Genomic DNA, 9,274 nt, shown 5'->3' with positions numbered 1-9,274 from the left:
CACTCCCACGTTTTGGGGCGGTGTTAAACACCCACCAGACTCTGTCTTAGTTGCTGATGTTGCAAATGTTGATGCGACTTCTGAGGCAGAGCGGGAGATTGATGATGATGAGGCTGCTTTCTCTTTTATGCAGTTTTTAGACGGGTTCTAGTGAGCCTTGTTCTGATGCGCGGGAAGCTAGAATTTCTTTTGGGAATTAAATGATGTAATTTGATACTTGTAACTTTGATAGCAACACTTACATTACGACCTAGTATGTGTATGTATTTCGGGGATTCGCACATGTACACACATATATTTCTTTAGGTCTTCCGCTTGCTTTCTTCACTTATCTCTGAATTATATCTGCACTTTGGCTTAATCTATTCCATGTTTTATGCACTAATACAGTCAACATACATCCATCATTAAATATGTTGCATAAGTGATGTTTTAGAACTCAGGAGCTGAGTTATGCTCGACCCCTGGATTTCCGGGCGTTACAATATAAGTGTAACGTCTCAAAAAAATATGTATAATGACCCAAGTACCACCTCAGGCAGAAATCGCTAAGGACCGAATCCTTTAGAAATTAGACAAAAATTAATTAAGTACTAAACTGAGTTAATTGACGAGTTAGTTCGAATCACTTTCTATACGAACTGTAAGGCCCAAAACTAGCAGAATCGCTAGCCCTACGTTACTTAAAAACCTAGGGTCAATCTCAAAAAACCAATTGCTCTCGGGAGCATCTTGAAACTCCATATCGGACTTGGACCACGCGTCGAAAGTCCAATTACCATGAAGTTATACGGTTATGACCGCCTTACCGGGCTTGACAACCATCTCGGGAATCAAGTCTAAATACATCCAGAAATGCACAACTTGGGCCCGGAGCGAAGTGTGTGAGAAACGCGAATATCTTTAAAAAATGAACTCAAACTTAAGTAAATTGGGCTGTTTGCTTGCAGGCCAAATTTAAGGTTTCAGACCGTCAGATTCCAACCCAACTACACCCTTGTATCAAGGAAATTTCCCAACACATGTTAGTGTACTTGTGGCCCTGATCGAGTGACGATGGCCGTTGAACTGAAACTGGTCCTCCACGGTCGACCTACAAATCCGATCAGAGCGAAACTTTAACCTGGCTTAGAACCATGGTCAGAGAACTTTCTCTAGACTGTATGCAAAAAATGGACCTCCAGATGAGCTCCATTGGCCCGAAACAGCCACTCTTTGGCTATAACCTAAGTATACCATGGCCCTGGGGCCATTGACATCGGTTCTGAGCCTATATAAGACCCTTAACCCACCCCTCTCTCATTCCATACGAATTTCCAAAACCCTAAGAGAGAGAAGAGAGAAGAGAGAAGGAAAAAGTGAGGAGGAGAGAGTGTGAGAGATAGTTGCTGGGATCCGATCCCACCGCTCCACGTGCCGAATCATTCTACTTGTATCGCTATACTGGCAATTTTGACTCTACTTTTGGGTAAGGAATCCTAACCCTAATCTTCTTTAGGTATCCAGATAGGTAGATCGGTGAAATAGCTAACCTATTTCATGATTTAGGTAGCCGCTGTGCCGTAGAGAAAGGCGTAGTGTTCGAACTGAGTTTGATACGAGTTTATCGACAGAAGGTGTGGACTATAAACATTTAGGTTATGTTTTTCAAGGCTTTCAATGTCAGTTAATGATTTAGATTGACTTGATCCCTGTCACATGTACTTGGATGTGTTGTTTTTCGAGTATTATACATATACATGAACTATGCTGAATATAATGCATTCCATGTGTTTGTTGAAATGTTTGAATGAATATGGAGTCATGATTTGTGCTTGCCATAATTGTTGCATGTGTGACAACTCCTATGTGAAAGGATTTACTATAATATATGTTTTAACTAACTTATTATATGTATATTAGTATGTGTAGTCTAAGTGTTTGGTAAAATATCTGAATGAGAAAATGCTGATTGAAAAGTATTTTATAAGGGTGTTGAGATAGGATTCTCAATTACTTTAGCTATAGCTATGGTTTCCTTCGTGCAACCTATCTTACTACTACATGATTTATGTATGAAATACATATGTATGATGTCATGTTCACTATGTGCTATATGAAATGCTCAAATGGTTGTGATGCTTGGATTGTTTGTTTAATACTGTTGTGTCTACCATATGTGAATGCTACTATTTTAGAGTGTGATTGGGACTAATAAGTAGTACAAGCAATCGGTAACGACTTTCGATCGAGCGGCTGAATCAGTTTTGCCACCACAGACACGTTCGATGAATTCGAGTCGTACGGTGATTATCAACAGTGGTTAGGCTACAAGGAGTGTGTATATGCTCCATGTTAATTAATTCAACGCACACTTGTACCAGTCGAGCTTGTCAACTAACCTGATTGGCCTAATGTATGTTCACCATATATGGATGCTACTGTTTGAATCTAAGGTACCACTTACCATTGAAAAACCCATTTAACCTTGGTACCACGATCTGCTAAGACTCATGAGCTGGACATGGTGGTATGGGACACCATGGTCGATCTGTCGGCCTACACTGGGGTGACGAGCCTCCCCATAGTGTCCAGTGGGTAAACCAAACTCATGAGCCGAATATGGTGGTATTGGACACTGTATTCATGCTATCGCCTACGCTAAGGTGACGAGTTTTCATGTAGTGACCTCGAGTATAAAATAGGCCTACGATCAGGTGACGAGCCCCTCGTAGTGACATCGAGTGTGAATTAAGCGTGCGCTGAGGTGATGAGCCTTCCGTAGCAACCTATAGTGTAAACTCGCGAACTTGCTTATCGTATATGATTAACTAGGATTGACGACCCTAGATGGATCATTGTTTGGGTAAGTGATATAAAAGGAGATATCTTAGCTTCCCGAATCTATTATATGAATAGGTCTAATTAAGAACTTGGCTAACACAACCATACACCGCATTGCATGTGCCTTTGGAGTGGGTGTTGAGCATAGTGGGAGTTTAGCATGCACGACCGTGAGATGACGTCGCAGAGGGAGTGTAGGCAAGGGTATGCATCATTAATACATATCATCCTCACATTAACCAGAGTACTTAGGAATGCTTGTTGTACTGCTTTATCACTACTACTTGATTGAATTGATAACATGTTAACCCTTGCCTTATAGCTCCATTGAGTTGATCACTCACTCCCACTCTAGGATGATGTTTTAAAACACCAACCAGACTCTGTTGTAGTTACAGATGATGATGCGGCTTACGAGGTAGAGCCTGACTTCTATGATGATGAGGAGGAGTTCTCCTATATGCAACTCTCTAACGGGTCTATGTAGACCTGGAGTTACGTCGGCGGGATTGTAGGGATACAAACTAGATGAACATTACATTTTGTGAACTTTTGGAACTATACTTGTAATTATTTAACCTAGCAACATGTTCATACTCTGGGGACTTACAACTACTTATATGCTTTATATATCTATCACAGTCTTCCGCTTGCATAATCTAATTATCTCTAGAGTATGATATGCTGATTTAGTATAATCTCATTCATGTTTAATACACTACTATAGACAATATTTAATCATCATTATCTATGTTGCATAAGTGATGCGTTGGAACTAGGAGCCGAGCTTCTGCTTGACCCCTGATTTTCAAGGCATTACAAGTTGGTATCAGAGCATGATTTAGATTAAAGTGGACCTCTGTTATGGTAACACAATGCACACTGACGTACTTTGACTTAGGAGGGGGCGATGAAATTTAGAAACAATTGTAGGATTCCAAGTTTTACCGACGGGCGAAAACTAATCGTTGAAATCGGATCCGTATGTATCTGTGATCATGCAAGATAATCCCAATTCCTTTCCAGACCATCCATCGACGGGTTTAGGCGATGATTCGGTGTATCTCACACTCAAATAACCTGAAAAGCATGAATATATGCGAGATGGAACCCAAAATTTCATCAAAAGGACTCGGGGGCCAAAACCACATAAAACAATGGGACCCGAGGTGGGTCCCGCACATTTTCGGCACCCCAGGGGGGATGTCATCGCCCCTAGGGCGATGCCATCATCCTAGGTCAAGCAGACTGCGATGGCATCTCGCCTAGGGCGAGGCCTCGTGGTCTGGTTCAACCGAGTCGTAGTTGGACTTGCATGTGGGGCCCACAAAATCATGTGGGGGCCCCTATAACCCCCCCCATTTGCTTCATTTCTCCCCTTTTCACCCCTCCAAGCTTTTCAAACCTCTAAAAACCTCATTCTTCTCTCTCAAATTCCCCCTCCAATCTCATCTTCCTCCTTTTTCTTGCACCCACCTCCACCATCCTTTCAAACCCATCTTCTACAACCACCTACCTCCCTTAATCCCTCTCATTTGATCACACCAAGACATATTTGTGTCTCATACACCTCCAAATCCACCAACCCATTCTATCTTTCAAGCTCCCTTGACTTCATGGCTCTTTTTGAGCTTGTGGCCGCGATCTTCTCCCTCTCTACACTTCTTTCCCTCATGGGAAAGAAGTGGGCTCCCTCGGATGAAGTTGGGCCTAGCCGCCCTACCTGTTCAATGAGGTAAAAAGGCATCGAGGCTAGCACAAGCGTCAATTAGGAGCTAAGGACGAAGCGGGATCTTGATCCCCGGCTTCCTCTTGAAAGAGATTTATTGGCGAATATGGCACATGGAAGGTTTCAAGGCCGTAGGGTCCTCTTTGAAGCACACATGGACGAGAAACTATTTGGGTTTTATCCGGCGATGGATCTCCTGTTGGACGCCGGGTGGAGTCCTATGTTTGAAGGCAAGTCTCATGCGAATGAGAGCACTATTCGAGCCTTCTACGCCCGTATACGAGAGCCACTGTTGGAGCCTCTACAGTTCTCTATCCCCATGGGAAGGTGGGAAGCCGTTGTCAATGTGGACTTGATAGCCCAAATCATGGGGATGTCGCTTGGTAAGGTTCATGCTAGCGAGAAGAGTCTTAGGAGTGTCTGTGAAAGAGATCAATGTACGTGATTTCTTTGTGGCCGACCGGTCCACTGGAGTCAACGCAATTGCCTCCTAGCATCCAATATGACTCCTGACTTTCACCTACTCCACCACATTTTCACACACAATGTGTATCCTAGGTGGACCAATCACAGCGAATGCACGCGTCTGATGGTAGACTTCCTATACCGAGCTGGGCAATGAGACAAGTTGTGCCTGCCTACGTATATACTACTATAGATAGTTCAGACCGCATGCTCTCCTAGGACAGACATTTTACTTCCATTTGGCTGACTTATATGCAAGCTTGCTCGTGAATTCGACTACAGACTTGGCTCAGAAAGGCTTGCGCCGATCCATTTCATCAACAACACTACTCTCAACAACATAAGTATTGGGCCACGACAACGTCAAGCCTAACTCGATGAGAGTGAGGATGAGACGGGAAGTGAAGAGGAAGAAAGTGATGAAGAAGAGAACGAAGATGAAATAGAGGAAGAAAGTGAGGAAGAGGGAGAGCAGGAAGAGGAAGAAGAGGAGGCCCAAGACTTTGATGGGGGCTCTCCACCTGCTACACATGAGCCTCACCGTGGTCGGGCTGCTATAGAAGCCCGCTTGGCTCAGATCGCCCTGCGACAGGAGGTCAGTAAGACCCGGGCCAAGCTTAAAGAGAGTCAGGCCTTCATGAAACAGAAATTCAAGAAGGTGTCTTGCACCTTGAAGGCTCTCTTGTACTGCATGCAGGACAAGGGTGCTCCTCCATCACCAAATTCTGACGACTAGTCCCATGTTATAGTCATCTTTGGGTTTTCTCTTCTTTCCTGTTTCCTATGTTATAGCCTTGATAGGCTTAGTCGTAGGGTAGATTTGATGGTATGTTTCAGTGCTTAAAACTTTGCTTAGATTAGCTCACATGCATCTTCTGTCATGATCCATGTAATACTACATCTCATGTATTGTGACAATTTTGGTTAAATGAAATGCATGTAGCTCCTTTTGTTATAAAATGTATAGAATGCTTAAGAAATTGAGTATTTTTATGAAAAAATCTTAAACGTGTTGTACCCTATGTTATGTATAGGGAATGCCGCTGAAAGTCACTCGGACTACAGCACGTCTTGCACTTGGCAGATCATTTGATGGGGCACCTCCCCTAAGCGATAGCCACACGGACCCTAGTTTGTGCCCTGACAGTGACAGTATGTCGGATCCTCAGCCGGCCACTGGCCCCACAAATGGGCCAACACCTATTGCACCACCAGTTCCAGAGCAGAACCGTGCGTCTTCGTCGATGCCCCACATGCATCAGGCTCCTCCTCCTGATAGGTTGGAGCAGATGATGCTTCTTATGCAACAACAGCAGTAGATTTAGACCACCATTGCTGGGGCCCTTGCCCAAAACATGAATGTGGTTCCTTTTGCACCACCTATGCACCCTGCTGGAAATACGAGTGCCAGCGGCCTATTTGAGTAATTTCAGTGCTTCCGACCTCCCATGTTTGCGGATACTCATAGACTCGAGGAGGCCGAGTATTGGCTTGACTGCATCTCTAAGATGCTGAAGCCGCTGCACTACACTGAGGCAGAGTAGGTCGAGTTGGTCACCTACATGTTCGAGAAGGAGGCCAGTCTCTAGTGGGACAACATTCTTCGGACTGTTGCTCTCGGTTACGTATGGACATGGGAGGCTTTTGAAACACGCTTCCATGGGAAGTATTTCCCTCTCACCCACTATAATGAGAAGAAGAGTGACTTCTTTCACCTCCGTTAGGGAGGGATGACCATGGAGGAGTACGAGAATAGATTCACAAAGCTGGCCAGATACGCTCATTTGATCCTAGTGAATGAGTCAATGAAGATGCGGCGATTTTCTAAGGGTTTGCGGCTTGAGATCCACTCGAAGATGTGTTGCGCTAGCATTAACAACTATGTTTGGTAAAATATTTGAATGAGAAAATGTTGATTGAAAAGTATTTTATAAGGGTGTTGAGATAGGATTCTCAATTACTTTAGCTATAGTATGAATAGGTCTAATTAAGAACTTGGCTAACATAACCATGCACCACATTGTATGTGCCTTTGGCGTAGGTGTTGAGCACAGTGGGAGTTTAGCATGTGCGATCATGAGATGATGTTGCAAAGGGAGTGTAGGCGAGGGCATGCATCATTAATACATATCATCCTCGCATTAACCAAAGTACTTAGGAATGCTTGTTGTAATGCTTTATCATTACTACTTGATTAAATTGATAACATGTTAACCTTTGCCTTATAGCTCCACTGAGTTGATCACTCACTCCCACTCTGGGACGGTGTTTTAAAACACTAACCAGACTCTGTTGTAGTTATAGATGATGTTGCGGCTTACGAGGCGGAGCTTAACTTCTATGATGATGAGGAGTTCTCCTATATGTAACTCGTTGACGGGTCTATGTAGACCTGGAGTTGCGTCAGCGAGATTACAGAGATACAAACTACATGAACATTACATTGTATCATTTTGTGAACTTTTAGAACTATACATGTAATTATTTAACCTAGCGACATGTTCATACTCTGGGGACCTACAACTACTTATATGCTTTATATATCTATCACAGTCTTCCGCTTGTGCAATCTAATTGTCTCTGGAGTATGATATGTCAATTTACTGTAATCTCATTCATGTTTAATGCACTAATACGGAAAACATTTGATCATAATTATTTATGTTGCATAACTCGAGAGCCGAGCTTCTACTCGACCCCTAATTTTTAGGGCGTTATAATAAGATACTTCATGTTGGTGATTTATGACTCTTGGGTTTAGTTACTTATTAGATTTTACAATTAAGTTCGAATTATTAATCCATGATTAGAAGTTTTAAATATTGATAGAGTCATGATTTCACATGTCACATCTACCTTACACATTAAGGTTTTAGTTTGATATTAAATTGATAACTTGATGATTATTAAGCATGGGAGGAACCAACCTGGGGAATTTGTCCATCATGTTCATTGAGAAGAATTGAAAAGAAAAGAAAAAAAAGAATGCCCAGCTAAAAAACAGTTGTCGTCGAAAAGGGCTACCTATGGAAGATCATTGAAAAGATTGAACAGCGTGAAAGCCATCGATGGAAAAATAAAAGCTGAAAGCATAAAAAGCTGAACTGTAAGGCAAGTTTTGTTTTAGGTGATAGTTATCCTGAATGCTCTTTTAATTATCAATGATTGTCATGGAAATAGAGAATTGAACCTTTGATTGTGATAAGTTTAGGTTTCACTATGCACCCATGGAACTCAATGTTTAGAATTGCTTTAATTGGAGGATTAATACCTTAAACTTGATTATGAAATTTACCAAGTGTTGGAGTTTAAGAGAAAGTAATGCTCAACATTGTTGTATTTTAGAACTCTAATATCTAGATTATTTTTAAAATCACTTGGGTTTATAGAAATTATCCTGTGTTCTTGAAATATTTTTCGCATACTTTGCTTGGAACTAGCAAACTGCTGGTTGAGGATTGTGTTGAGGGTCAAATATTGCATATTAGACCCCATCTATTACTTGGTTTTATGAACATAATAATACTTAATGTTCTATTTTAATCATGTTTGTGTTGTAAGGTGAAGTCAAGAGTTAGGATTGAAAAGGATGTTAAAAGCATGGATTTAACGCACAAGAATCACCAAAGCCAAGAATAGATCTGATGAAACCAAGAATAAAGAATGCACATACTGAAGATCCAAGAAAACCAAGTCCAGAATGAAGAAAATCGGAGTTTTGAAGTGAAATTTGGTGATTCTCGACTAGTCCTGGCTCCGGCTCGACCAGTCCTGGCCTCGGCTCGACTAGTCATGGATACACACGACCAGTCCCGGACTCTGCTCGACCAGTCGAAGGTTGATTGGTCAAAGGTGTCTCGACTTGAACTCGAGTGTGTAAAACCTCAAAATCCCCGTACTGCTCAACCAATCGAAGGCGATCCTCGACCGGTCGAGGATGTCCCATGACCAGTCGAGCATTACACAATTTAAGCAGGGATTGCGTAAATTTGAGTCGGTTTCCAGAAATTTCCACTCGATGTGAAAGTCTAAGGCCTAAAACTATAAATAGGAGTCCCGAGGGCATCCCTAGGAATCTTCAAGGGTTTGAGGAGTGGAGAAAAAGTGTGGAGCCACCATCCGAGAGTTCTTCTTCTTCTTCTTTAGTTGATCATTTTGTTTTGTTTAAGAGTTCTTAGTTCAACCATGTCTATGGTTGGCTAAACCTCTTAGATAGGGCTAAGAGGTGAAGCTTGTAGCATGATTGGGATGTTTGCT

Source organism: Magnolia sinica, chromosome 5 (genome assembly GCF_029962835.1).
Source record: "Magnolia sinica isolate HGM2019 chromosome 5, MsV1, whole genome shotgun sequence".
In the NCBI taxonomy this organism is placed as follows: domain Eukaryota; kingdom Viridiplantae; phylum Streptophyta; class Magnoliopsida; order Magnoliales; family Magnoliaceae; genus Magnolia; species Magnolia sinica.
This window is presented reverse-complemented; position numbering follows the sequence as displayed.